The sequence below is a fragment of the Cervus canadensis genome, chromosome 8 (assembly GCF_019320065.1).
Source record: "Cervus canadensis isolate Bull #8, Minnesota chromosome 8, ASM1932006v1, whole genome shotgun sequence".
NCBI classification, from domain to species: domain Eukaryota; kingdom Metazoa; phylum Chordata; class Mammalia; order Artiodactyla; family Cervidae; genus Cervus; species Cervus canadensis.
This window is the reverse complement of record NC_057393.1, coordinates 31300437-31326637: the sequence shown is the minus strand read 5'-3', so window position 1 is coordinate 31326637 and position 26201 is coordinate 31300437. Positions and strand designations below refer to the sequence as shown.

At 39.3% G+C, this 26201-nt stretch overlaps 1 protein-coding gene across 9 annotated transcripts in view; it reads left to right on the top strand.

The window, feature by feature from the left end:
* The first annotated feature begins 2029 nt into the window (after positions 1 to 2029).
* R3HCC1L (R3H domain and coiled-coil containing 1 like) overlaps positions 2030 to 26201 on the top strand; it is a 65405-nt gene continuing 41233 nt past the window's right edge. For 3 of the 9 annotated variants that reach the window (XM_043475777.1, XM_043475782.1, XM_043475783.1), the window contains exons 1-2: positions 2133 to 2449; positions 14747 to 14850. The gene's annotated coding sequence lies outside the window, so the exon portion shown is untranslated. The other 6 variants (XM_043475779.1, XM_043475776.1, XM_043475784.1 and 3 more) reach the window with 6 other exon arrangements.

Sequence of the window (26201 nt, the reverse complement as noted above, 5' to 3'; positions counted from 1 at the left end):
TTCAACTGTTCCTGGCTCCTCTAACTCAGCTCATTTCTGCTTGCCCAGGAGTTACCACTTGATTAGTCCAAGCCTCAGAAAGGGTTTCCTTGTGGCCAGAATTCTACTGGGTTTGCTTTGAATGCAGCAAAGTAGAGTAAGACTGGGTAGAAGTTGGTCAAGGGAGAAAGGTAAGAGTTTTTCATACAGAGGAGCAATTTATGCAACTCAGCAGTTCCATAAGTCTAAAAGTATATAGGAGAGCGTGGAGGAAGATCAGCTTCTGCCAGGCTGTGTTTGATAGGCTGAGGAGCTACACTGATTCACAGCATAGGATGGGGTGGCAGAGGGAAAGAGAAAGGAATTGATCACTTTCCCTGCATAATAATTCCTGCCTAATTCACAACTGGTAATTGTCAGGTTTTGTTTTCGTGGGTTTCATTTTTTTCTGGTATGGAATCATTTGATTAACATCTGTCTCTTCTAAGAGACTGTAAACTTCACAAGGGCAGGAACTGTCTTGTTTACTATTATTTTCTTAGTATCTGACACAAAGCCTCCTACATAGTAGTCAACAAAATACAATCTTGTTGAAAGTCTGCATCACCTGGGGAACGTTTAAAACATGCTTATGTCCACTTACCCTGAAATAAGATCTGTAAGTCTCTCTTCCCTGAACCTCTGAACCACAAGGATGTAGAGAAAGTAGTAAGGCAGGTGTCCATGTTTTGTAAAAACCACTCAAGAAATTCACTTCCATTTCTCCTTTCAAAACCAATCAAGTGGATCCTTTAAATGGTTTAACCAAGTGTGACATGATTTAATTTTACTGGTATAAGGACAGAGACTTAGTGGGGCTGGCCTCCATGTTTTGTAAAAATCACTCAAGAGATACCCTTCCTTTTCTCTTCTCAAAGCCAATCAAGTGGATCCTTTAATTGGTTTAACCAAAAGTGTGATGTGATTAAATTTTGCTGGTTACATAAATAGGCCTGATGGCAGTGGGGAGGAACCCACAGAGGTATGGCAGTGGGGAAGAACCCGCAGAGGTGCTGAAGTGCTGGGCCCAGTAAGGAAGCCCAGGCTGTAATCAGGTAAAAAACGAGACAAGTCTGATTTAAATCTCTGGCGGTGGGTGTAAAGAGGAAACAGATTCAAGACACGCTCAGGACATAGAATCTACACAATCTGGTGCCCATTTGGACACAGTGTAAGAAGTGAGACGGAGGAATCTAGGTTGAAGGTTGGAGTGAGTGTTAGTGAATAGGGAGGAAGGAAGAGTCACTTTTAAAGTTGCTACATTTCAAGTGCTTGTTGGGTGTGAAAATATTAGTTGCTCAGTTGTGTCCGACTCTTTGCGACCCCATGGATTGTAACCCGTCAGGCTTTACAGGATTTACGGGATTTCCCAGGCCAAGAATACTGGAGTGGGTGGCCATTTCCTTCTCCGTCGGATCTTCTCAACCCAGGGATCGAACCCCGGTCTTCTGTACTGCAGGGAGGCTCTACCATCTGAGTCACCAGGGAAGCCCAAGAGGAGACTTAAACATCAGTGTTCTCCAAGAACTCTGGAGAACACTGATATTTAAGAAGCAGGTTAGAAAAAGAATTCTTGGAGACTGAGAAGAATGACCAGAGAGGAACAAGGAAAACCTGAAGATAGTTGGAAAATAAGTGATAATGTCCAACAGCATCAAATGGTGCTTAAAGCTTAAGTTGGTGACTTGAAACTACCTTCGGTGAGTGATGGTGACGAGAGCACTTTCTTTCGGGGCAGAAGCTGCCGGGCAGAGGACGAAGGAGGAAGTGGCGACAGCCAGTTCAGACTACCTTTTTCAAAAAGCTTTGCTGTGAGGAGGAGGGATGGTACGACTGAGCAGGACGTTAGAAGCTCTGAGCCCCTTTATAGCTGAGAGGGAGGGGGGAGGAGTGAGCGGACAGCAGCGGGGGCTGCGCCCTTTTGCCTGCTCCTCCCCCCGCGTGACCCGGAGGCCGCCTACGCAGGCCGGCCTCGCGGAGACTACAGTCCCCAGAAGGCTGCGCGGCGCTGGGGGGCGGAGCCGAGGCCTGGCGCACGTCTCGGAGGCTCGAGCGGAAGGGCTAGAGCTTGGAGGAGGCGGCGGATGCGGAGAGCCGAGACGCCCCGGGTAACAAGTTGCTTCGCGTACCTGTCCCTCCCTCCCTCCGCACTCCAGACTGGGGCTCGGGGCTTCCAAGTCTCCCTCAACACTTGGGACAAGCTTTCTTTCCCGTTTTGTTACCGGTATTTTTCTTCTCACGTGACGCGTGGGGCCGGCCCCCGCCTGCGGCGGAGGTTACTGGGAAGCTCCCGCCCTTCGACCCCTGCGGGCCCTGGGTTGCGGGGGACCGTCTCAGACCACTTTTTCCTTCTTTGGGCTGCGTGCTTGCTTTGGGTGTTCTCCCCAAATACTGTCTGCGAAGGGGCAGTTCCTTTCCTGTGTTTCAACAGGTACTGACTGGGGACTTGGGGACCCCTTTTTCTCTCCAGTGGGTAGGAGGCTGTGGACACCGGGGGCCACCTGAGACTACCCCGGGGCTTCGGGCGATTTCGGGGCGCGAGCCCTGAGCCTCTGGAGCGAGTCCGCTGGGCTGGCTGGGAGCCCCGGGCTATGAGCTCGGAGTGAGCTGTCTGTTCGCGAGGGAAGGTATACTTCCTGGTTTTCTTGGGCCACCCTCGAAAAACTCCAAGTCCGCTTTTTAAAGTTTTCTTTATCAATAAAAGCCTCCTCTCAGAGTTGAGTAGGGAAGAAGCACAGGATTTGGAATCTGATGTCCTGGGTAGAGTCTCGGGCCTGCCACTTGCTGCATCGTTATCTTTTGTAGCCCGTTTATTGCCTCCCGGGTTTCCCAATCTGAAAAATGGGGGTGATCGTCTTTGGCCTGCTTGCCTTCCAGTGTCGAGCGGTTTAGCAGAAGTGACATGTGTCAGAAAGCATGTTTCCCATATAACAATCTCACTGTCTTTTCTGTCTCCAGCCCAGGTCAGTTGAATTTTCAAACCGTGTTCATGTCTTTATGGACTTGATCATAAACGTGAACCGTATGAAGATCAAATGATTTAGTAAATAGGGGGAAAATGTCTTTGGAAACGAAAGTGAATCATACAGATGTTCTTATGTCGTGTTCCTGGTGAAGAGGTAACATTAGGGCCCCATCACCTGTGGAGTCAATTTTAAACTTCGTCTGGATTTTAAGGTCCCACCAGAATTTGGATTGTTATGTCCCACCAGCTTGCGTGCACGCACTTACCAGCAATCTTGTTCTCCTCTTGCTTTGTTACAGCCATCCTTTCTAAAGTGCTACACAGTGGACAAGTATCCCGGAAAGTACTTAATGTTCCTCATGTGTAGTGCTAGGCTTATGCTTGTCCCCAGCTGGTCGGCCCTTTTGAGGTACTACTTGTTCTAAACCTAGCTCTGATTGTATCACAGTATCACTAACCTGAATGTATACTAGCTGAAATGAGAAATATTGGAATTATTTTTACCTATCCTAGATACATGTGTTAGGAGTCTGTGTTACCTTATAGTTAGAATTTAGAATATAAACAGCCAGTATTCATATCTAGTTTTTATTCTGGCAGTTCAGTCTGAGACTCCAAGCAGGTGACTTTGTTTCTCTTTCCCCTTGTAGAGAGTGAGAATTTTACAGTCAACTTTTTGTGGGTTTGGCAGTATAGTAATTAGGTAGTCTTGTATTATTTCTGAAATCATTGGTTGGAAAATACTTGAATGTGGTTCTGAAACCAAAGGATGGCAGTACAATTGTTGAATGTATGAAGCTGAACAAATCTGAGTTGAAATCCTGGTGCTGTGACTTCCAGTTCATGAGATCTGGCAAATTATTTAATCTCTTTAAGCTTGTCTACTAATTTCTGAAAAGAAGATGATATCATTTACCTGTTAAGGTGTCTATACAGATTAAATGAGATGTGAATATAAAGTAGTGCTGGAGTGAGTACTTGCTCATTATTTTGTTGCTATTCTAATTGATGACTATGATGATGGTAAAAAGTGATGAAATTTTAGGTAAAGTATTTTCTTAAGATTCAATTTTGTTGTTGTTGTTCGTAAAGTGAGGATAGTTATCCTTAACCCATAAACTTAAAGAAGCACTAAGAAGTGCTTAGGGTTTTTTTTTTAAAAGCAGTTGCATTTTATATAAAGATTTTTACGTTTAGAAGATTCCAGAACGCTCTTGTTGCTGGGGTGTGCTATTGGGCCAGTGCTTCATTGATAACCCATAATAAGAATTTAGTTTTGTGTCTTTCTGCACATTGTAGCTTGTAGCAGAACAATTATCTATGTTAATGACTTCAGTTGAGTTCATTTCAGTCGCTCTTTGCCACCCCATGAACTGCAGCACTCCAGGTCTCCGTGTCCATCACCAACTCCGGCGGAGGCCAACCAAACCCATGTCCATTGAGTCGGTGATGCTATCCAACTATCTCATCCTCTGTCGTCCCCTTCTCCTCCTGCCCTCAATCTTTCCCAGCATCAGGGTCTTTTCAAATGAGGCAGCTCTTCACATCAGGTGGCCAAAGTATTGGAGTTTCGGCTTCAACATCAGTCCTTCCAATGAACACCCAGGACTGATCTCCTTTAGGATGGACTGGTTGGATCTCCTTGCAGTTCAAGGTACTCTCAAGAGTCTTCTCCAACACCGCAGTTCAAGAGCATCAGTTGTTCAGCGCTCAGCTTTCTTTATAGTCCAACTCTCACATCCATACATGACTACTGGAAAAACCATAGCCTTGACTAGACCTTTGTTGGCAAAGTAATGTCTCTGCTTTTTAATATGCTGTCTAGGTTTGTCATAACTTTCCTTCCAAGGAGTAAGCGTCTTTTATTTTCATTGCTGCATTGTTAATGACTTAGATATTGACTATTGACTAGGGTAGAGTTTTATAGAACATTTTTTATTGGCTTCCCACCCTCCCTGCCTTTTTTTTTTTAAAAGCCAGACTATTTGACTCTAAAAGTTCAATCTAGTTGGTAGGGGCCAGAAGATTTGGTGACTCAGTTTCTGAAAGTGATAACTTAGTGGTAAGTGCTTATGGTGGCACTGGTGTGTGTGTGTGTGTATCTACAAGGAGTGAGAGTTTAGAGAAACCACGGGGGAACGTCTACTAAAGAAAACTGATTTGTTGGTCCAAGCAGAGTCTTAGAGTTAAGAATTGAAATGTTTACTTTTCATTCCTTCAGATGCTGTGTTTATTACAAGTTGTCTGGAGATGCAACTGTCTAGGAACTGTTTCCTTTACTCTCTTTTTTATGTGGTTTCCCCTGGTTCCACTTTACCAGTTTCACCCTGACCTGTAGTTAAGAATCAGCAAGATGACAATTTTTTTTTCCTACTACAGACTTGTGTATAAACTGTAACAATAGTCATTTCCATTAAAATCTGCTTTGTGTGCTGTACCATGTTATTTTTTTCCTTTATGTTTTAAACATTTTTGTTCTTTTTTATTTAAAAGAAATTTTTGGAAGATAGACCCATTTTCAGGCTTAGTGAAGGACAGTATTATCGTTACTGTGTTTAGTTATTATATTTTCTTATAGTCATGAATTTAGGTGATACATATATATTCACTCTCATAAAGCTTCACATGATCACTGTAATTTTTTTAGCCAAGGTTAAGTTTGTTGACCATGCCCACTGAACCCTGAAAAATAGCAAAACTAATTGTCTAATGTGTTTCAATCTGTGACCCTGTCCTCATTAGCTCACCATTTACAAACTATCTCACCAGAATGAGTGATAAGACTAGTGTATTGTTGATTTGGCACTTGTGCACTCATTAGACATGACAGAAGTAAATGAACTAGTGCCAGAAGTAGAAGTGTAGATTTTTAATTATATAAAACTGCAATACAAGACTAGCACTCGCACTATGTATAAAACTGGTGACCTGTGGGATGATCTTTGATAATCACTAACCTGAACTATATTTTAGACATTTTAGTTGTTGAATTGTATTGGTTGCAGGCATCCCACCCACAGGAGAAGTGAGAAGAAATGGAACTAGGATGTTCATGTCTTAAAAGAGAACCTACTTCTACTATGCCACCCACCAGAAAATGTGTTCTTAGCTAGTGGGGAAAGCATGCAAAGTTTTCTGTTAATGAGCCCAGTAGGATGAATGAAGCCTGGGTAACTCCTGAACTCCTGAGAGCTTATTAGAATGACAGAGGAATCCCAGTTGTCAGAGGTTTAGAGAGAAGAGAAGTTACAGGGTATTGCTGTGCAGAGGTAAACCTGCATGTGGAGAGAGTATTTTCCTCGCAGTAGAACATGGACCCGTTGCTCACAATCCATGGTATGCATTTTCACAGTCTCATGCTAGCCTCTGTCTAGTTTTTTATTCTTCAAATTTGTCCTTCAGTTTTATCTGTTGTCCCTTGTGCCCCTTTTGTAAAATTTTTCGTTATTATTTATTTTTATGTCAAACATGGCTGGTTTAGACTAGGGATAACAACAGAAGCAGAGAAGCACTGTTAGAAGCAGCAGATTCTTGTGCCTAATATTCTGAGGTTCCCAAATAACATGAGTTAACCTGTACATATGGTAATATGAATTTCTAGAATGGACAAATTCATGACTGTTTAACTTAGTACAAAGGCAAAAATAAGGGCAAATGGTATGTGGTATTCTTATTATGAGATTCGCCTCTTAGGAACGAATAGGTGTAGTGTTAATCCTGGCTTGCATACGGGCCGTTTCAGGTTCTTTGCCATGGAATACCAGATGAGTATTAAAGAAGGGAAGCCCTTGGATTTAAACATTCCCCTCTGAAATTTATACCAGCAGCCCTGGTTGTTTTTTTCTTATCATCTGTAAAACAGGGTTAATAATACCAACCCTGCTTGTTTATAAAGAGTAGAGGGAAAAGTTAACAAGGATGTCTTGGAAATGGGGTAACTGTAGGGGAAAGACTGACGGAAGGGCAGAGACAGAGAGAGGAAAAGTCTCACATTGGGGTGGGTAACTTGTCCCTGAGACAGAAAGAGGATACACAGCAAAAGCAGAGAGTGAGGGTTAGTCAGAGACAGACAGGGGACATCAGAAACACTTTAGAGGGACAATCAGACTGAGGCAGTTAGAAAGAGGGGTAAACAGATGTAGAGGAAAGGGCTGACTTAGAAATGACAGGTGGATTCAGGGAGGGAACTGGTGAAAGACTGCAAGAGGGAACAACCAGGAGGGCATGGCCAAGAGCTTGTTGAGTTAGTTTTTTGAGTTTTTATCTGTTACTTGGGGAGATCTTGTAGATGTTTGTAATTAGCCAAGAGAGGGAAGAAATGCAGATTTTAGTAGTAAATCAAGTAACATGTTTATACAATTTTTATTACACTAAAATTTTCCCTTAAGCACTCATTTTATTTTGCTTATTCAAAATACAAACACCAAGCCAACTTTGGCTGCAGGCCTGTTAACTGCTTACTTGACCCCTTCATAGGATTGTTGTTGTTCAGTCGCTAAGTCGTGTCCAACACTTTTGCAACCCTATGGACTGCAGCCTGCCAGGCTTCTCTGTCCATGAGATCTCCCAAGCAGAAATCCTAGAGTGGTTTGCCATTTCTTTTCCACGGCATCTTCCTGACTCAGGGATTGAACCTGCGGCTTCTGCGTGTCTCCTGCATTGTAGGGGGATTCTTTACCGCTGAGCCACCAGGGAAGCCCTCATAGATATACTCATTTTAAGAAATTAAATGACTAGTTTCTTTTTTGAAATACTTTTTTCTTTAAAAAAAAAATTAAATACATTCTTACTGTGGAAAACTTGGAAAATACAGAAAAGTTTAAAGAACACCAACAAAACTCATAATCTCACAACCTAAGCAACATATAACGAGGCCTGCCTTTTCATTTTGTTGATGGTTTCCTTTGGTTTGCAGAAGCTTTTGAGTTTGATGTAGTTGCATTTGTTTATTTTTGGTTTTGTTGCCCTTCCCAAGGAAACAGATTTCAAAAAAATATTGCTAAGACTGATGTCAAAGTGTGCTGCCTGTGTTTTCTTCTAGCAGTTTTATGGTTTCAGGTCTTACATTTAAGTCTTTCATCCATTTTGAATTAATTTTTGTATTTGGTGTAAATAAGTGGTGTAGTTGTATTCTTTTACATGTGGGTGTCCAGTTTTCCCACCAGCATTTATTGAAGAGACTGTTTTCCCCATTGTGTAGTCTTGCCTCCAGTATTGTTGATTAATTGACCCTGAAAATGTGGGTTTATTTCTGGGATGTCTGTTTTCTTACATAGTCTGGTCAATCTTTGCAGTTCATCCCATTTTACTAAATGTAAAATAGAGCAGTATCTATTTGAGGTTATTAGGACTCCATGGAAGAGGAGGATCTTGAAGGAAGTGATAGAATGATAAATTGAGAGGACAGAAGAAAATTCCACATAGAGTGATGAGAAGCTAGAAGCAAAAAGTGCAATATGTTTATTGAATGAGACAGAAGGGGTATTTTAACAATATTGCACAAATGGAAGATGATGAGTAGTAAAGAGATGTGATTTGCTAGGTTTACATGTATATGGGAATAATGAAATAATGGAAGGTTCTGAAGGCTGGGCTAAAGAACTTAGATTTGATCCTTAAAGATGATATTTTTGTTGAAAGTCATGATGAAAACAGTATTTGAGAGAGATTGTCCTGGTGGCTTAGTGGGGTAACGCCAAGTAGGGAGTGGCTTTAGGGTAGGGCAATAGGACAGTCATGGAATAACGTAGAAATAGAAAGCATAATAGCTCTTGTGGAGGAAGAACAATAAGTGTAGGGTTAGAAAAGCTTAAAGTTGGAATACCTCAAAGTTTTGAGTTTGACAGATAGCTGTATTGTAGTATTTTGATAGTGACATTGAGGAAGGCTCTCAGAGAGGTCTCGGGAGAAAGATAATGAGTTCAAGTGCTTTTACAAGTTGTAGGTTTGAGTGGTAGTTGAAAAATCTGGTACTTTAAAAGTAAAGATCTTCATTATTAAATTTATATAAATGAATGCTGTCCTTTTTAAAGTAATCATTCTTAAGACCATGCATTTATTCTAGCAAATAATTATTCTTTGGAATTTGTCTTTTGGAACTGCTTTCAGAACCATTAGAGCCATACAAGAAAACTAATCTCATTACTTTATGGTCATATCTTCTGTGCCCAAGAATATTATCTTGGTTGATCACTCATCTTATTTACCATATTTATTTCTAAGTGATATTTGACGGTCCCTAGAAGTTAATCTGCCGAGGCATAAAATTTATTACCATGCTGGATATTTAGATAACTGTCATCACTGCTGAGAACAACCTTAAGCTGTGATAGCATTCCGAGAAGAGATGCTAGTGCTACTGGTTAAGAGGGTGGGTTCTGGAAGACTAGGTTTGAATGATCTCTTTAGTACATTAATTCTGTATCTTGAATAAGTTTCTTAACTTGCCTGGGTCTCAGTTTCCTCATTTTTTAAAAGGAAGATGGTGATAATACTTCCTGCTTCATAGGATTATTGTGAGGATTAGCTACTAGAATGGTGTCTGGCATATTTTAAAAGCTCGCTAAGTGTTAGCTATTTATTACCGTCACAGCAACTACTATTGTTACCATCTCCATTTTGTCTGTTTATCTTTTTAGTTTTAAAAATCACTTATGTTCCTGTTTAATTACATCTTGTATGAATGGAATGATAGACAGCTAGAGTTAAAATCAGAGCTCAAATAAATGATTGGACATATAGGAATGAGGCTTTTTAGAATGTGTGACCTAGAACTTAGTGGGAGAAGAGCAGAAAAGATAAATTTTCCTCACTGTGAAGTTTGGCCAAGGATAGAATATTGGGGAATATTCATGGTAAGGGAGTGCGAAGCAGAAAAGGAGCCAGCAAAGGAGCAGTGGAAGATTGTTTAGAGAGAGAAAGAAAATCAGGAGTGTACATTAGTATAGAGGTTATATTAATTAGGATAAGATTTGGTTGCAGTCAAATAATAGAGACTTAAGCGTGATAGAAGTTCATTTCTCTCAGTGTCACGAATTCCAGAAGTGGTCTGGGACAGTTGTGGTTTGTCATGGTGTCATGTTGCTCCACTGTGCATGGATTCTATTCTTTTCCAAAGTTGCTTGGTGGTCTAAGATGGCTGTTGGAGCTCCAACCTCCTCATCCACGTATGAACCAGCAGAAAGGAGGAAGAGGACACATCTTCTTCCCTTGAAAGATACTTCCTGGAAGTTAGATGTACCACTTTTGGAATAGGAATTCTGTTGGTCACAGAGCCACACCTTCCTGCAGGAGAGGTTGGGAAATGTAGAATATTTTGAATGCTCAGAGCCTGGAGAGAAAAATGAGGAAAAATAAGGATAACCCAAGGGTAGCTAGTTGAAGAATATAGGGTAGATAACAGAATTAATAGTCTGTGTGTGTGTGCCAGGCCGCTTCAGTCATGTTCGACTCTTTGCGACCCATGGACTGTAGCCCTCCAGGCTTCTTTGTCCCAGGCAAAAATACTGGAGTGGGTTGCCATGCTTAGGATAGTTTAATTCTTTATTGATAATCCTTGATAGAGTTTCTGTACTTGTGAAACTATGAGTATGAAACTATTCTTATCAAACTACATCAATAGTACTCTTTTTAGGGTGTTATCCCTTCATGAATCCTTAAGTAAGGATTATCAGTCTCTTATAGGGAAAAAGGTGATGGGTATGTATGTATATGTATGCATGTGTGTGATATGTGTATAGATATATACATTAATATATATATTTCCTCATTTAGCATTTCCTCATTTAGTGTTTGCCAAAATTGCTTCATATAGCAACAGCCTGCTTTAAAATTGATAGTATTTAAGCGTCTGATATCTTTCTTTAGTTCTTTTAAGCTTCTAATTTTACCTAGCCGTCTATTCACTTTCCAATTTGGTTTGTTTTGGGCCATTGTTTTTAATCTGTCTCTGTCCTTTTATATTACTACTCTCTCTCACTGCTGTTAATGCTGTTAATCGTACTTCCCAAAATAGATAAATGAGCAAATTTAATTAAATGTGTTATTTGCATTCTCCTGATCATTAATGAGTTTGTATGTAAGGTCAGGCCTACAATCTCCCTAGTATTATAATGACTGAATTTTCTCTATCCACTAAATGGATAAGTATTTGCTTTAGAGTTTTTTATTTTTAAAGCTTCCATATTTTGTATGTTATGTTCTTTTAATGTTGGAAATATGAAGGTCTTCTAACAATAAAGGGAGAGTGTTTTCCCTGTTTGAGAGTAAGATACAGACTTATTCCTGTTTACCTAAGTACTTAAGAGTACATTTTCTAACGGCAAGGACATTCTTTCATGAAAGCATAGTACAGTTATCAAAATCAGGAAATTAACATTGATTTAATATTATACTGTAGTCCACAGATTTATTCAGATTTCACTCATTATCCCTATAATGTACTGTTTTGTAGCAAAAGAAAATTCTGGCTCTTGGAGTGTATTCAGTTGTCATGTCTCTTTAGTTTCCTTTAATCTGGAACATTTCCTCAGTCTTTGTTTTTGTATGACGTTAACATTTTTGAAGAGTACAAGCCAGTTATTTTGCTGTTATTATTGTTGAGTCGCTAAGTTGTGTCCTACTCTTTGCCATCCGATGGACTGTGGCTTGCCAGGTGTCCCTGTCCTTCACTGTCTCCTGGAGTTTGGTCAGATTCATGTCCATTGAGTCTGTGATACTATCTAACCATCTCATCCTCTGCCATCGTCTTCTCCTTTTGTCTTCAATCTTTCCCAATATCAGGGTCTTTTCCAGTGAGTCAGCTTTTTGCATCAAGTGGCCAAAGTGTTGGAGCTTCAGCTTTAACGTCAGTCCTTCCAATGAATATTCAGTGTTAATTTCCTTTAGAATTGACTGATTTAATCTCATTGCAGTCCAGGGGACTCTTAAGAGTCTTCTCCAGCACCACAATTCAAAGGCATCAGTTCTTTTGTAGAATGTTTATAAATTGGGTTTATCTGCTGTTTTCTCATTACTGGCTTCAGTTTACCCATTTCTGGCAGGAGTACCACAGAAGTAATGTTGTACTTCTCAGGGCATTGTGTCAGGAGGCACAGGATGTTGAAATATTAGTAATGTGGTCTTGGATCACTCCTTTAAAGGTAGTATTTGCCAGGTTTTCCAGTGCAAAGTTACTATTTTTCCTTTTATAATTACTTTGGTGGTAAAATATGCATAAAATTGATCACTTTAACCATTTTAACCAAAGTGTATATTCGGTGATTAAGTACATTGACATTGTGTTTATAATTTTGAGGTATCTTTGAAAAAATACTTTGAGATTTTGTAAATTTCCTACTACTTCTTGAACTTTTACTAACTTTTGTATTTCTGCCTGAATCATTTTCATGATGGTTCCTAAATGGTGATTTTCTAATTCCATCATGTCTCCTGTACTTACTTATAATACTTTTTTTCATTATTTATTTTGATGCTGTTACTGATTTGTTCAGTGGGAGCCCATTCAAGCTGATTCCTGTTTCCTTTTGCTTTGCCTTTGTCACTTATACACACATTCATATACATCTTTATCTGTCTACTGAAAGCATTGAGTTTATATTAATACTTCTGGTCACAGTCCAACACTACAGGGTTTATTCTGTATTTATAACCCCCTCTTCCAAAAGTGAGAAACTTGTCCCTATGATTTCGCATTTTTACTTATTGGCCTAGTCCTAGAATACCAGAGAATAGTTTCATACCACTGCTTAAAAAGAGTTCAATATTTGTTTTCCTTTTCCTATGGGCATATAGTCTAAATCGTCACTGGTCAATAAAGTAGCCATTAACTGCATGAATTGAGATGTGTTGTAAATGTAAAATGCATACTGGATTTTGTAAACTTAGTATGAAATAAGAAATGTGAAATATCCCATTAATATTTAAATAATATGTTATATGTTGAAATATTTTAGATATATTAGATAAAATAAAGTTAATTGTAACCATTTTAACATGGCTGCTAGAAAATATTAAATTACATATGTGCCATCCATTATCTTTCTATTGGACATCGCTGAGCAAGAAACCACGTTCAGAAGTTACTTGGGTTAGTTTTCTCCCCAACTTTCTTTCTGTGACATAGTTATGTTAGTCATTTGCAATACAGTTCATTTCTATTGTATTCTAAGTTTTTCTCCCCATCCTAATTGATCTTACTTATTTTTGAGCATGTGAAGCATTAATATGGTTCCAAAAGTCAGAATTATATTAAATATATGTATACACACTCAAAGCAGTGTCACCCATTTCTTCTTTATTTTTCACCCTGTTTTCACCCAGCCTTTATAGGTAATCAGTCTCATCAGTCTCTGGATTACCTGTTTGGTGTTTTTTTCCCCCAGGTACGAGGAGATAACACATTTTTTTAAAATTTCTTAACTTTTTCACAAAATTTAGCATACTGTAGATACTCTTTTGTACTTTGCTTTTTTTGAATTAACCATTTCACTTCAATATGTTTTGGAATCCATTCCATATCAATTTATAGCACTCACCGTCCCATCCTCCCTTTGTCTGTTCCTCCCTCTTATGGTTACACAGTACTCTGTTGTGATAACCTTAACCATTCTCTCATGCTGTTTCCAGTGTTTTGAATTTATAAGCAGTGCTGTAGTAAACTAACCTTTTTTATATATATTTTTGTATGTTGTAAGTGTATGTTTGGGTAAATACCTAAAATAGCATAGTTAGGTCAAAAGTTTAAAAGCAAATATAGTTTTCTTAAATATTGCTCAATCCCTTTCTGTGGGAGGTTGTACAAGTTTGAATTTGCACCATCATTGTATGAGAGTTTTTCCCATAAACTAATCATCCAAGTATGTTGGTATGCTTTTTAATTTTTGCTATCCTATTTGTAGTTAGAAACAAAGTATCTCAATGTAGTTTTAATACTCACTTTGTAGTTAATAATATTTTCATAGAATATATAAAGGTCATTTTAGTATCTTTCTTTGTGAATTATATTTTTAAGTTCATTTTTCTATCAGACTTTTTTTTTCTCCCTCAGTTTTTAAGAATCCTGTAGAAGTCCAGTTATTTCCTTATGATAAATTCTTTAAAGGAGAATTGCTGGATCCAAAGGTCCTTTGATATATAAAAGATTTTGGAATATTGTTAAAATGCTTTCTATATTAATAAAATATGTATCTCCATTAACAATGTGGAGCCCTATTCAGTCTTTACTCACCAAAACAGAGCTTACTTTTTAATCTTTGCTTGTCTGATGGATAAAATAGTAGATTTATTGTGAATATCTTTGCCAACTGATGATGATTTATTTTTTATTTGTCTAGCTAGCTGTCCATTCAGCATCTTCTTATTGAACATCCACCATGTACCATCCTAAAAGTTAGAACTACAGTAATGACTAGAAGTTGAACATCTTTTTGTATTTCAGTCATTTGTATTATTTTGTTTCTTATCTCCGTCTCTCTCTCTCTCTTTCATGGCATTTAGTAGATGTTTTGTCCCCTCAGACTAGTTCTCAGAGGACTGAGAAGGAGAAAAAATGGCATTTCCATATTCTGTTCTGTTGTTGAACTTCTAAAAAGTATTTTTATGCATGTGTTTATTTTCATTGCCCATTCTATGGCAAATCACTGTGTGAAACTCTTAAGAGTATTCATGAAATGAGATCATGAAAGTTAAATGCACAGACAGGTGTCAAAGAAATGATAATTACACATTTTTGTAAAACTAACTTTTATCATTATTATTTTCCAGGAGAGGCTGCTATCAGAAGGGAACTTTTGTACCATTTGCCTCAGATACAGCCTGTCTGCACCTTCTAGAGTTTTATTATTCAAAAAATAAATGCCACTTATTTGGTAAGTCAGTTAACTATAAATATTATTTACTCTGTTTGCTTATGTTTTGTATTTTTTAAGTGCCATTTTACTTTGTAACTCTCATATATAACAAGTTTGAAAGTGGCAGTATCTTGAAAGACTTTCAGGATCTTTTGAAGATTTTCTTGCTTCTATTCACTGTCTTTCTTAAATTTTGATGTTTGTTGTAAAGAGAATAGGGGCTTGTTAAATATTGGAATTGATTCTCAAAGTTGGATTACTAGCTTTGCTCTTTTCAGTCTCTTTCTACTATGAGAACTGAGAATTAACATCTTTCCTGGTCAGCTCTAGCCTCCCCTAGTTCAAATAGGGAGCAGCAAAGATGCAGTGTTATGGTAGGAGTTTGATGAACTGATTCAGGAAGACTATATGATCAGTAAAATCCTCAGGAAACCATAATAAAGCAGAATGAATAAGGCTATCAAAGAAATTATGGATGAAAACTAATTAGATAGCTAGTGAAACTGATTTTAATTTTTAAAATGTTACTCTATAGATGTTTATTTTTAATTAATTTTTTTTCCCAGAAGACTTAAGTTGCAATGACCTGCTGTTTTGTGAGAGGTTTCTCTTCCCCACATCCTGTGATACTCTTTTCAGTCTGTTCCAGCTTCTGACGCTCATGTGTAGCCATTGGCAACCAGGAAACGGATACATAGGATGAGGGCTTTTTCAGAGGGTCAGTCATAGCACTGTCAGGAGATAATTGTCCTTGTTTGCTGCTGAAGCACATGCAAAGAATTGGATGAAAGCTATAAAGAAATGATACTGGTGATTTGCAGAATTTCCTTTTAAATGGGTTTGCACAGCAAGACATAGAAGTAAATGTTGATGTTGAGAACTGAGCTCAAAACAGAGTACTATCAGATAAAATTTAAGAATGAGGAGCCACTGGCACAGAAAAAAGGGGAAGGAAGATTCTCCTTTGATATGTCTTTTTGGTAGCCTCTCAGCTTCTGCTAACATCAGAAAGCTGACTTCAGGTGTTCCTAGATGATGTGCACGGCTCATGTCAGTTGAGAGAGACATGGGATTTCATTGTGCTTGACTCTGAAAGGGCCACATCTCAGAGCAAACCAAGTGAGTTTTAATCTTGGTTATTTAAAATCTCCTTGTACCTGTCTTATTAGGAGTATTATTTTTTTTTTAAGAAGAAACTAATTTGCAACTGGCTATAAAGAGTGACATTGTGTCCGGGAAAATGCTGTACTAACACTGCGCTGTCCCACAGGGGCACTTCTCAAGTCCCCAAACACAGTGCTGACAATCTGTGACAGCCAGTGAATTGTTGGGTAGCATTTTGGGAGGATGGACAGCGGAGTGAGGCAGTTGTGTGTAAGTTACAGAGGCGATGGGGAGGGGGAGAAATGAGAGAGGAGCAAAGCAGCTCAGGTTCTGTGGGCAATTCGAACGGTAGCTATTCTCCTTGTTAGCTCTGCTGATACCACTGAAATGAACAGCTGGAATTGGTTTCAGTGGGGTAGAAATGTGTTTCACTTTTCCTTTCAAGGTGTTATGGTTTCATTCTGTCTTCAAAACTGTAAGGTTAGATGTTCTGTTGATAAAAGTAGGAGTTGAATAGATTGAAAAGTTTTGAAGAGACTAGAAATATCACTTGATGCTAGGAAATGAAACTGTAAAAATCAAAGGAATAGGGATGGGTCTTACCTTTTCTAGAGACTGTTGCAATGGTAGTAAGGTAGTAAGGCCAGTTACCATATCTAGATCCAAAATGATTGGGCTCTTATCTCAGAAAAATGTATATCCTGATATTTGTTAATTTATTAGATACCACTGGTGGCTCAGTGGTAAAGAATTCACCTGCAGTGCAGGAGACATGAGTTCGATCCCTGGATTGGGAAGATTCCCTGGAGAAAGAAATGGCAACCCATTCCTGTATTCTTGCCTGGGGAATCCCATGGACAGAGGAGCCTGGTAGGCTACAGCCCATGAGGTTGCAGAAGAGTTGGACATGACTCAGCAACTAAACAACAACATTCTAAGGTATCATCAGCTATTTGTTTCAGAAACAGTTGGCCAACTATAGGAATCTTCACCAGGTAGCAAGGCACAAGTTTCTGGATATTTGGACTATGGAGTGTGATGTGGGGCAAACTTTGGTTCAGTTCTTTCTCTGATCATGAGAATGGTTATACAAAGTAAGTGTATTTGATTGCTCCCCTAGATGTAATGTCTGTTTATGAGTATGGGGTTAGACTTGGGGCACATTGATACGGAGCCCGTTCCTCCTGTTGATCCTGTTTCTGGGTTTTGGTTAAATGTTACTGCTTGCTCGTTGATACCATTGGGTTAAGCAAGTGTGATGTTGAGCGATGTCAGTATTAAGACTGTGTGCTATCGTAACACCTTTACCTGATGGTACATAATAATAATAATAATAATAATAATAATTAAAAAAAAAAAGCCAGGGTAAATGAAAGAACAGATGGTGTAAGGGAAGGTTTGGAGACCTCGACACAACAGTAATAGTATAACTTCTCAGCAATTGCCTGTAGGGTCTAGACTTGACTCTGCATTGCTTATGGTATTGAATGACTGAACCTAGTGTTGAAGGCCCTCCAGGCTGAAAACGGAATATTCTTTCTGGCAGAATATTCCACACTTTGCTATATTAACCCTTTGGCTCTAGTAGTTTCTGTAGCTGTCTCCAAAATAAGGTTTTTTGAATTACTGCCTCTTCAGTTTGTTCAGACCATTCCTTCTACTTGGAATATCTCCCTTCAGTCCCCAGTCTACATACTAGCTTTCAGTTCCCCTTTTATGATATCTTCTTCAACTGTTCCAGGCCCTAAGTGATAGCTCTCTTCTCTGAATTTTTATCATTTACAACTTTTTATTTGGCAATTTTGTATTACCCTAAAACATCTTTTTAAAAAAATTTCTTACTTCCCCAATTAGGCAGAGACAGCTTAAAGAGGAGGCTATGTTTTTCATGTGGTTCAAACTGTGTCCTTAACTATGGTCCAACTTTACAGTTTCCACTGTCCCAGCATAAATCTCAGTACAATACGTGCACTTAAAAAATGTTAGGCTACAAGAGAATGCCATTACCTATTGTTAGCTATTACTGACCTTTAACATTTGTCTTGCTTTTTGTATCATAAAAATATTAGATTAAAATACAGTTTAGTACCCGAGCCATGTTTGTTCAGTAGATTATTCTACTTTGAAAGCCTTTTGTAACCCTCTGGACAGGTTTCCTGATCCGTAAAGGAGCAGTTCTCTGAAGATGTTTCTGTATTCCAAGGTAATTGTTTGCTGTTCTTGAAACTCTAATTAGTAAACTTTCAGTCTGCATCTAAGAGAGTGTTTTATTTATTAATTATCTGTTTTTTTCTTTGCCTGCTTTAAAGTGAAGCTTGCTTCTTTTGGTGTCTCAGTTTCTGATCAGCCACATTTGGTCTTCACACTTGCTAGTACAGCTACAAGGAGGAAGGAGATGAGTTGTAACTATATCTCTAACAAACCTTTACAATTATTCTCTTTGGTTATTATTGCACTTTGGTATTTTTGCCTTTTTTAAAACTATACTATGCTTTGTTTACCCCATTTTTTTAGAAGGCATGTATTCCAGTCTACTGTAGTAGTTAAGTGTAGGGACTTCAGAATCCTAACCAACACTTGGAAGCTGTGTGATCTTAAGTAACTTTAGTTTCAGATTTCTCATCTGTAAAATTGAGATAATAACAACTACCTCTTGGTATGTACTTGGGGTCAAATGAGACAATATGTATAAGACACAGTTTAAGCCTATTAGCCTCTGTTTTCAAAACTTACTCAGTGGTTTATTAGCTTTAGTTTGTGAACCCTAGGCTTCTGTGGTGGCTCAGATGGTAAAGAATCCGCCTGCAATGCAACAGACCTGGGTTCAATCCCTGAGTCAGGAGGATCTCCTGGAGAAGGGAATGGCAACCCACTCCAGTATTCTTGCCTGGAGGACTCCATGGATAGAGGATCCCGGAGGGCTACAGTCCATGGGGTCAGAAAGAGTCAGACATGACTGAGTGACTTTCAAATGGGAAAAACAATCAAGCTTATTGCATGTCAGATTTAAGGCACAGCCCTGAAAGCCTTATTCGTTCCAACTCTTTTATTCTCAATTGCACTATAGGATATCAGTGTAACCCAGGATAGACCCAGGAAAGGAACTAATTTCAATGAAGTGTAGAAACCCAGACCAACCTCCAGGTGTGTAGTGAGGGGAAGAAATTTTAGGGAGGTGTTTTCTTCTCTCCTCTCTCCCACCAGATAGGTATATAGAGTAGGAAGCAGAGTGCTTGCTCTACCTCTGATACATATGGCTATTGTTCAGTTATATTAAAGCTTTGATCTGACTGCCTTTTGAGGTGGTCAGTTGTAGGTGCAAATATTAGACTCGGAACAGCTGAGTTGGTGAACGATGGAGTTACCACATCAGTGGAGTGTGAAGGGACTGAGCTGCGGACTGTTTCCCAGCCTCTAAAGCGTGAAATCAGTTGCTGCTGATGCATGGCGGCTGTAGCCAGTGAAGTATAAAATAAGTTGGGAGCGTGAATTGTGTTGTGTTGTGAGAAAAACCTTTTCATGCCATGGTTTGTTTACATATTTTGGGGCCCTCAGGACCCCTGCTGGAATCATCTCTCCTGTGTCTTCCATTGTCTGGATAACTCAGATTTTTTTTTGAAACATTTCTTCAGTTACACAGACTATAATCTTTGTTCAGCTGCATGCACAGAGGCAAAGGCTATAAATGTCTGGAGCAGACTAATACTAAAATACTGACTGTTATATTCTGTTTAAGATTACATCTGAAAATGCCCTTTGCAGTAGGTATTTATTGTACAAGTTTCTTCTCTCTTTAGATTCAGATTTGAAAGTGCACTCTGCATTCTGCTTTGAAGGTTCCTCTAGTCTAGGAACTGTGCCATCAGTTTCACTGTTCATTGTTCCCATGTTCCCATGTGCCTCTGGAGAAAGGTGGAGAAGGATAATGTTTTCAAATGGTCGTGGGAGTAGATAGGAAGAAGTATAGAGATTATTCTTATGGGGAATAGAAGAGAGGGAGTTCCTCTCCTGACACCTGGTTAGGTTCTTCACCATATGGCTTTGAGGGTGAGGCAAGGTGAATGAGGAAGTTTCAGAGATAGTAGTAGATTATTATTGTCAGCACTTTTAAGTCTGGAAGGTTATTGGAAATAGTCATGCCATGAAAGCATTAATCTTTCATTCTTACCCTAGTTGATTTTCTTGTTTTACTGCAGCAGTCTTTGAACTATCTTTTGGTTGCTTTGCATTTATACAGATTCTAAGCAAATTGCTAATATTTATGAAATTAATAGATGATTGTGAGAGACCATCTTGCTGAGTATCATCAGGCAGTCTAGTGTAGTAGTTAAGTGCAGGGATATTGAAATCCTAACCAGCAGTTAGCAGCTATGTGACCTTGAGTTGCTTCAGATTTCTCTTCGGTAAAACTGAGGTCATAATACTTACCTCATAGTACTGTAGCTGGAATCAAATTAGAAAATAAGATACATAAAATACTGAGCGCAGTCCCTGTCCCGTCGTGAGCACTCATCAGATGCTTAGCTGTTTGTTTTTCTCTTTCTCTTCCTCTGCTACTGCTGTTGGTAGTACTCTACCACTACTTCAGTTTTGCTTGTGGGGCCTAAACCTTAATGGAACAGAAGACATAATTAGACATGGTTCATTGCAGCAGATTTTGAAAAATATGTCATTGTTCCCTGGCTTAGTCTATTTCTTAATAGATCTTTCTTAACCAAATAGAAGCACTATAAAAAGACTTTTTAGCAAAAGGAAAGGATCTTTGTATTGACTTGAGATTGCCTTGTAAAAAAATTGATTATTCTAAAATGTATTTGGTTAATGCAAATAAAACAGCTTTTCTATGAACTTAGGGAATATATAGAAATAAAAAAGAGTTAAAGCACTGTCATTACTTATTCCTTATTATTCACCTAGTACTGATAATTTTTTCTTAGGAGGTACCTTATTTTTAATTCCTAGGAGAAATGTTTTGTCTGGTCCTAAGAATAGTTGTAACAGAATTCTCATCTAATGTATGAGGATGTTTTTGTGGGAATGGGATGGAAAAGTCATTCTGATCATTTACACTAATGGAGATAGGCATTAGTGTGAATAATATTATTTGGTTTTGATGTATATTATGTGATTATTTTTGTAGCACAATTAACTTCCTGATTAAACTTTACTCAGCTAGTATATCGTGCATATATATACTGGGTAGAAAATTGGTTAAAGGCAGGTATGATGGTTAGCTTAACTAACTGTTTAGTTGATGGGAGATCTGGGGTTCTTGTCTCAGTTACCACTCAAATAGTCCCAAGTCTTAAGTAAATTCCTCAGTTTCCTTATTTTAAAAATGAGTTTGTACGGCATGATTTTCCAAGGTCTTTTTCAGCTATCTGTAAGGCTGTAAGATTTGCATGGAGGTAACTTGACAATCAGGAAATGCAACAGTGACACATTTTGACCACCAGAGGGTGGAGTCCAATCAGTTAGCTAGTGCTCTGTATTTGACCAGAATGTGGTGTCCTTGGAAATGAAGAGGACACATTGCTCCTCTGTCCATTTAATTTAAGTTATGGAGCCTCTGACTTTTCTGATTCTACTTGCATTAGACATCTTTCTGCTCTTTTGTTTTCAAACTTCTAGATAAAGAAGGGAGAAGAGAAGGATAGAGGTTTCTCGTTGTCAGGGATTCATCAAATTTTGTTATCTAAGATAGCGTCTCTAAGATGACCCATTGGCAACTTTGATGGGGAGCACAATAGTATTAGTGGCTAAAGTTAAATTACTTGTGGCTTCCTTCCTCCCCAAACATACAGGCACACATACAAATGAGTCAGTCTTCATTTCTCTCATTCCTTCTGAAATCCTAAGAATGAAAGTGGAATGTCTGAGAAGTATAATAAGCACAATACTTTTAATTGAAATCTAGGTTTCAGCCTTGCTTTACTGCTTAGTATCTATCTAACCAGGCACATTACAACCTCAGATCCTCAGTTTCTTTATTTGAAAAATTAAGATGTTGAATTCTGACCTATATAATCTCTTTCAATAATGTAATTCTAAAATTATGTAAAAATTCTTCAATGTTTATGTGAAAGAAAGTGAAAGTGAAGTCGCTCAGTCTTGTCTAACTCTTTGCAACCCCATGGACTGTAGCCTACCAGGCTCCTCCACCCATGGGATTTTCAAGGCAAGAGTACTGGAGTGGGTTGCCATTTTCTTGTCCAGGGGACCTTCCTGACCCAGGGATCGAACCCTGGTCTTCCGCATTGTAGGCAGACACCATCTGAGCCACCAGAGAAGTCCCTTGTGAAGGGCAGTGCTATTTGTGATAAGACATTAATTATTATAAAAATAGCACAGAATTTTTCCTGTTTTTTGCTCGAAATAGAATTGTAGGTGTTGTTAAGGCATAAATATTAAAATTTTAAAGTAAACTACAATTATGGCAAGAGGAATGACAGTTGCCTTTCCACTGAGATATTTTTATAACCCCCGAAACAAATACAAACAAGTTCTCTGAGCATTGGCTCACAGTAGCAGCGAGTCAGTCAGAAGAGGTAGAACCAGGAGCCAGGCCAAGCTGATTTGGGGTATAGTTGATAGTAAAGCATTTAGGGAAGTCATCTGGGAACATGTGAGCTTAGAAGAGAGGGCATGTGGGGTCTAGGAATCTGTATTATAAAGCTGGATTCAGAGTCCATTTCTTTAATCACACAAGTGGAAATAATTTTGATAGAGTCCAGTTGTATGAGTCTGAGAGCACAAGATAACATGGAAGTAACAAAGGGGGCACGTAATCCAAATAAACAAGCAGAAATGAGTGTCTAGAAGGTGACAGACAAGTGGATGCAGAAGTGTGCTTGTGAAAACAGGCAAGGATTAGTACTTATGATTTGATATGTATACAAGAGAGTAGAAGCCAGCCAGGAAAACCATATAGAAACAGCATTTTAGGATTATATGCAAATACAAAGTTTCAGTCTATCCTGGTTTTAATCACCTTCCTTGATGTTGGTGGTCATATCTTCTTGGCATATCTAAGGTGCTCACACTTAAGTCTAGTGAGGGTATCACTGACAAACTCTATATAGTTTACATGCTTCTAATAGCTTCACATTCCACTGGATACACATATCGACAGATTTGCTCACTATAACTGCAGAGTTCATTTCACAGAACTGGCTAGTAAAAAATTTGGCAGGCAAGCTAGCTTTTCAAGTGCTCCTAGGAACAGAGCCCAGCTGTTCCCTTTGGGCTTTGCGCTGTTGGAATTCATTGGGTTAGCAGCTAGAAAGAATGGACTGTAACATTTTCAGCCTGGTTCCTGACAGCAAAGCAAAGGTGTTAGAATTTCTGTTCTAGAGGTTTACACTGCAAGTAACTTAACCTGATTGTGTGTCTTAATATTACTGGGCTTCTGACCGCTGAAATATGGCTTGGATCGATGGTGGTTTGGAGAAAGTAGAAGGAGGGCTATCCATCATTCAGAGGCTCCATAGAAGCTGCCTGATAATACTGCTTTCACCAAGCAGCCATCTGTCCATCCATCCATCAGTAGTATGAAATGAGATTTAGCGGAACAGGCAGCTGTAACTCTGAGACACTTTCTAACCAGCGATTGCAGCCCTGGCCTGAGCCTGACCACAAAGCCCAGCACTGGGGTTTGGCGGGATGTGGCGGCAGCGCGGCCGTCTCCTTCCCGTCACTGCCAGCCCAGAGTGTGTTCAGTGCGAGGCTGAAGCCCAGCCGAATCTCCTGTACATAATTCGACTAAACCTCGGGTGATGAGCAAACAGTAATTCTCTTTCAGGTCCAGTACTGTTTTACAAGGTGAGCAGACTCTTTTGATGAGAATTTTTTGTTTGACTTGGAGAAGAAATAGAATTAAGGGCTGATTTAATTACTCTAGAATCTGACCACACAGCTTAGTCTTTAACCCATATTGTATATTGGCAGAAGGCTTTGTAAATGCCAATGAATCAGGAAGACCACCTTTTTCTCAATTGTAAACACTGTAGGAACTTCTGCTGGCAATTCCCCATTTGTCTTGGCAATGAGGGATGAGGCTAAATTAAATTCAAGGATAATTCAGTGATTTTATTTTATCTAGATTCTTTTTTCTCTAAAATTGGCATTTTTTACCTAGGTTGTTATAGAGCAGAAATTGCTAATTTCTCTCTACTCTGTATAGTGGTGCCAACATGGAAGGAAAGTAAATGTGGGCAGGAAAATGGGTCAAAGATAAGAAGCAAGCAGGTGGACTGTCCCTAAAGTGGATAATCAGGCTCTGAGTATTGAATGTTACTTGTTGTCTTCCTGGTTCTCCTGCTTTTCCAGGGCACCAAGCCTTCTGAGAGCCTCTTGTTCAGTATGGCTCTGTGCTCACCCTGTCCTGGTGCTTCCCTAGCCGTGGCCAGGTTTCCTGACTGTTTTCTTGCAGTGGTCACTTCAGACCTCGGCTCCTGTTCTTTGTTCTGAAGCCTTAGCTCTTTATTTTAGATTGGGGGAAGGGTCAAGGGAGCCTAATGTACCGGAGATGCCTCGGAAATGAGAGCCTTGGATGAATTCCTGGGCCTATTGATCCACCGGCAGTTTATGCATCCTGACATTCATAATCTCAGTAGGCTGCTGATGTTCCTGATTAATGGGCCCAGGGGCTGTCCATCCGTCACTTCACATTAATTACTGAAGAGGTGTTTTTCCAGTGATTTACCTGACAGCGGGCTGTGATAAATACCCCTAAGCAGAGTGGGCAGTGATTTATCACAGGGCCACACCCTCCCCCCACTTACCCTTCCCCCTAACCACAGGCCAGCATTGGGACCTGACCAGAGAGTGCCCCCTCCCCATAAGCTATCTATCTCCATAATTGCTTGTGGATGCATATTTACTGGGGCATGGGACCTGGCAGATAGCATTCTAGAATTTGTGCCAAAGATGATGAAAAATAAATCTTCCTAGTAGGAAGAGTAACTAGTATGTTTTTTCATGGGGCAGAGAAGTATATATAAGGTGCCTTTCTGTTACTTTTTGAGAAATCTGATGGAAATCCTGCCTACCTACTGTGCATGTCCTGAACACTGGTAATTGCTCTGCGAGCTTTAAAGAGTAGAGAAGGTGGTTTTCTTTTCAATATTTGTAGTTTATCCAGGGAGAATCTGAAGACATATGAGAAGTTAGAGAACATTTCATGGCACTAATATAATCTTGAGAGGTTTGGGATAGAACTCTAGGGTTCCGTTTCTGTGAGAATCACACTCACCAGCCCAAAACCAAGGGATGGACAGAGACAAAGCACAAGGAAAGCGAGGCTTTTAATGACAGTCTTGCAAGATCTGATGTCTGGTGGGCAGGCAAACCCAGTGCGGTCCCTAACATGCAGGTCCCTCCCCCTGTTCCTCATTGGCCCAGTGTTGTGAGATGTACAATCTTTCTGGACGGCACCTAAGTTTTCGTTATTTCCTTATTAGGCTATCCTTTCTCCCTTCCCAACTTACATCCGCATTTTTCAACAAAGACTTTCTTGTTAGTTTATCCCTTCCCCCAACATCTCCCAACCTTCAGGTTCATGAACTATGTCACGTCCACTAGTCCGTAGGCATGTTTAGAGCTGGGACACAGGTAATGGGTGGAGTCCTATCTCTTTAGGATCCAGTCTGACCTCCGTCCCCCAACCCCAACTTTATCTGAAGAGTTCAGGCCTCAACTTTGTCATGTTTGCAAGTTCAACTGCTAGTAGTTTTTCCAGTCAGAGCTACTTACTTTGCCTTGAAAATGGACCACTTCAAGTTTCTATTTGTTACAATTTCCTACTTTTTAGTCTTTGAAAGTAAAATTTAGTTCGATATTTCAGTGTTTTCCATGGGTCAGACATTGTATTTAACTCTGGAAATATGAAGATGAATGTGGTATAGCAGCAGATATCAGGGAGCAAAGTTTGATACCTTCAATTTTGATGTTTAGCTTGTTGGTATATAAACAAAATCTGCAAACTGGCTTTCTTTTGTTTCTTTTGAAACAAAAATAGCATATAATTGATCTTCTCAAAGAGCTGGTCCTTGTAGAGAGAAACTTGCTATATTTAATCACATAATTTCCTTGTTTTTCCCAGATATTTTTACTCAGCATTTAGTGTGGTGGATATTTTGGAACTTTTGTGTTAGAGAATTCAAGTCTTTTAAGACTCCAGAGTTACCTAAGGTAGTAACCACCACCCCTAATAGCTGTAGCAAGTTTTATACAGAACAGAGTGGTGGGTGCCAACAGGGTTTTCC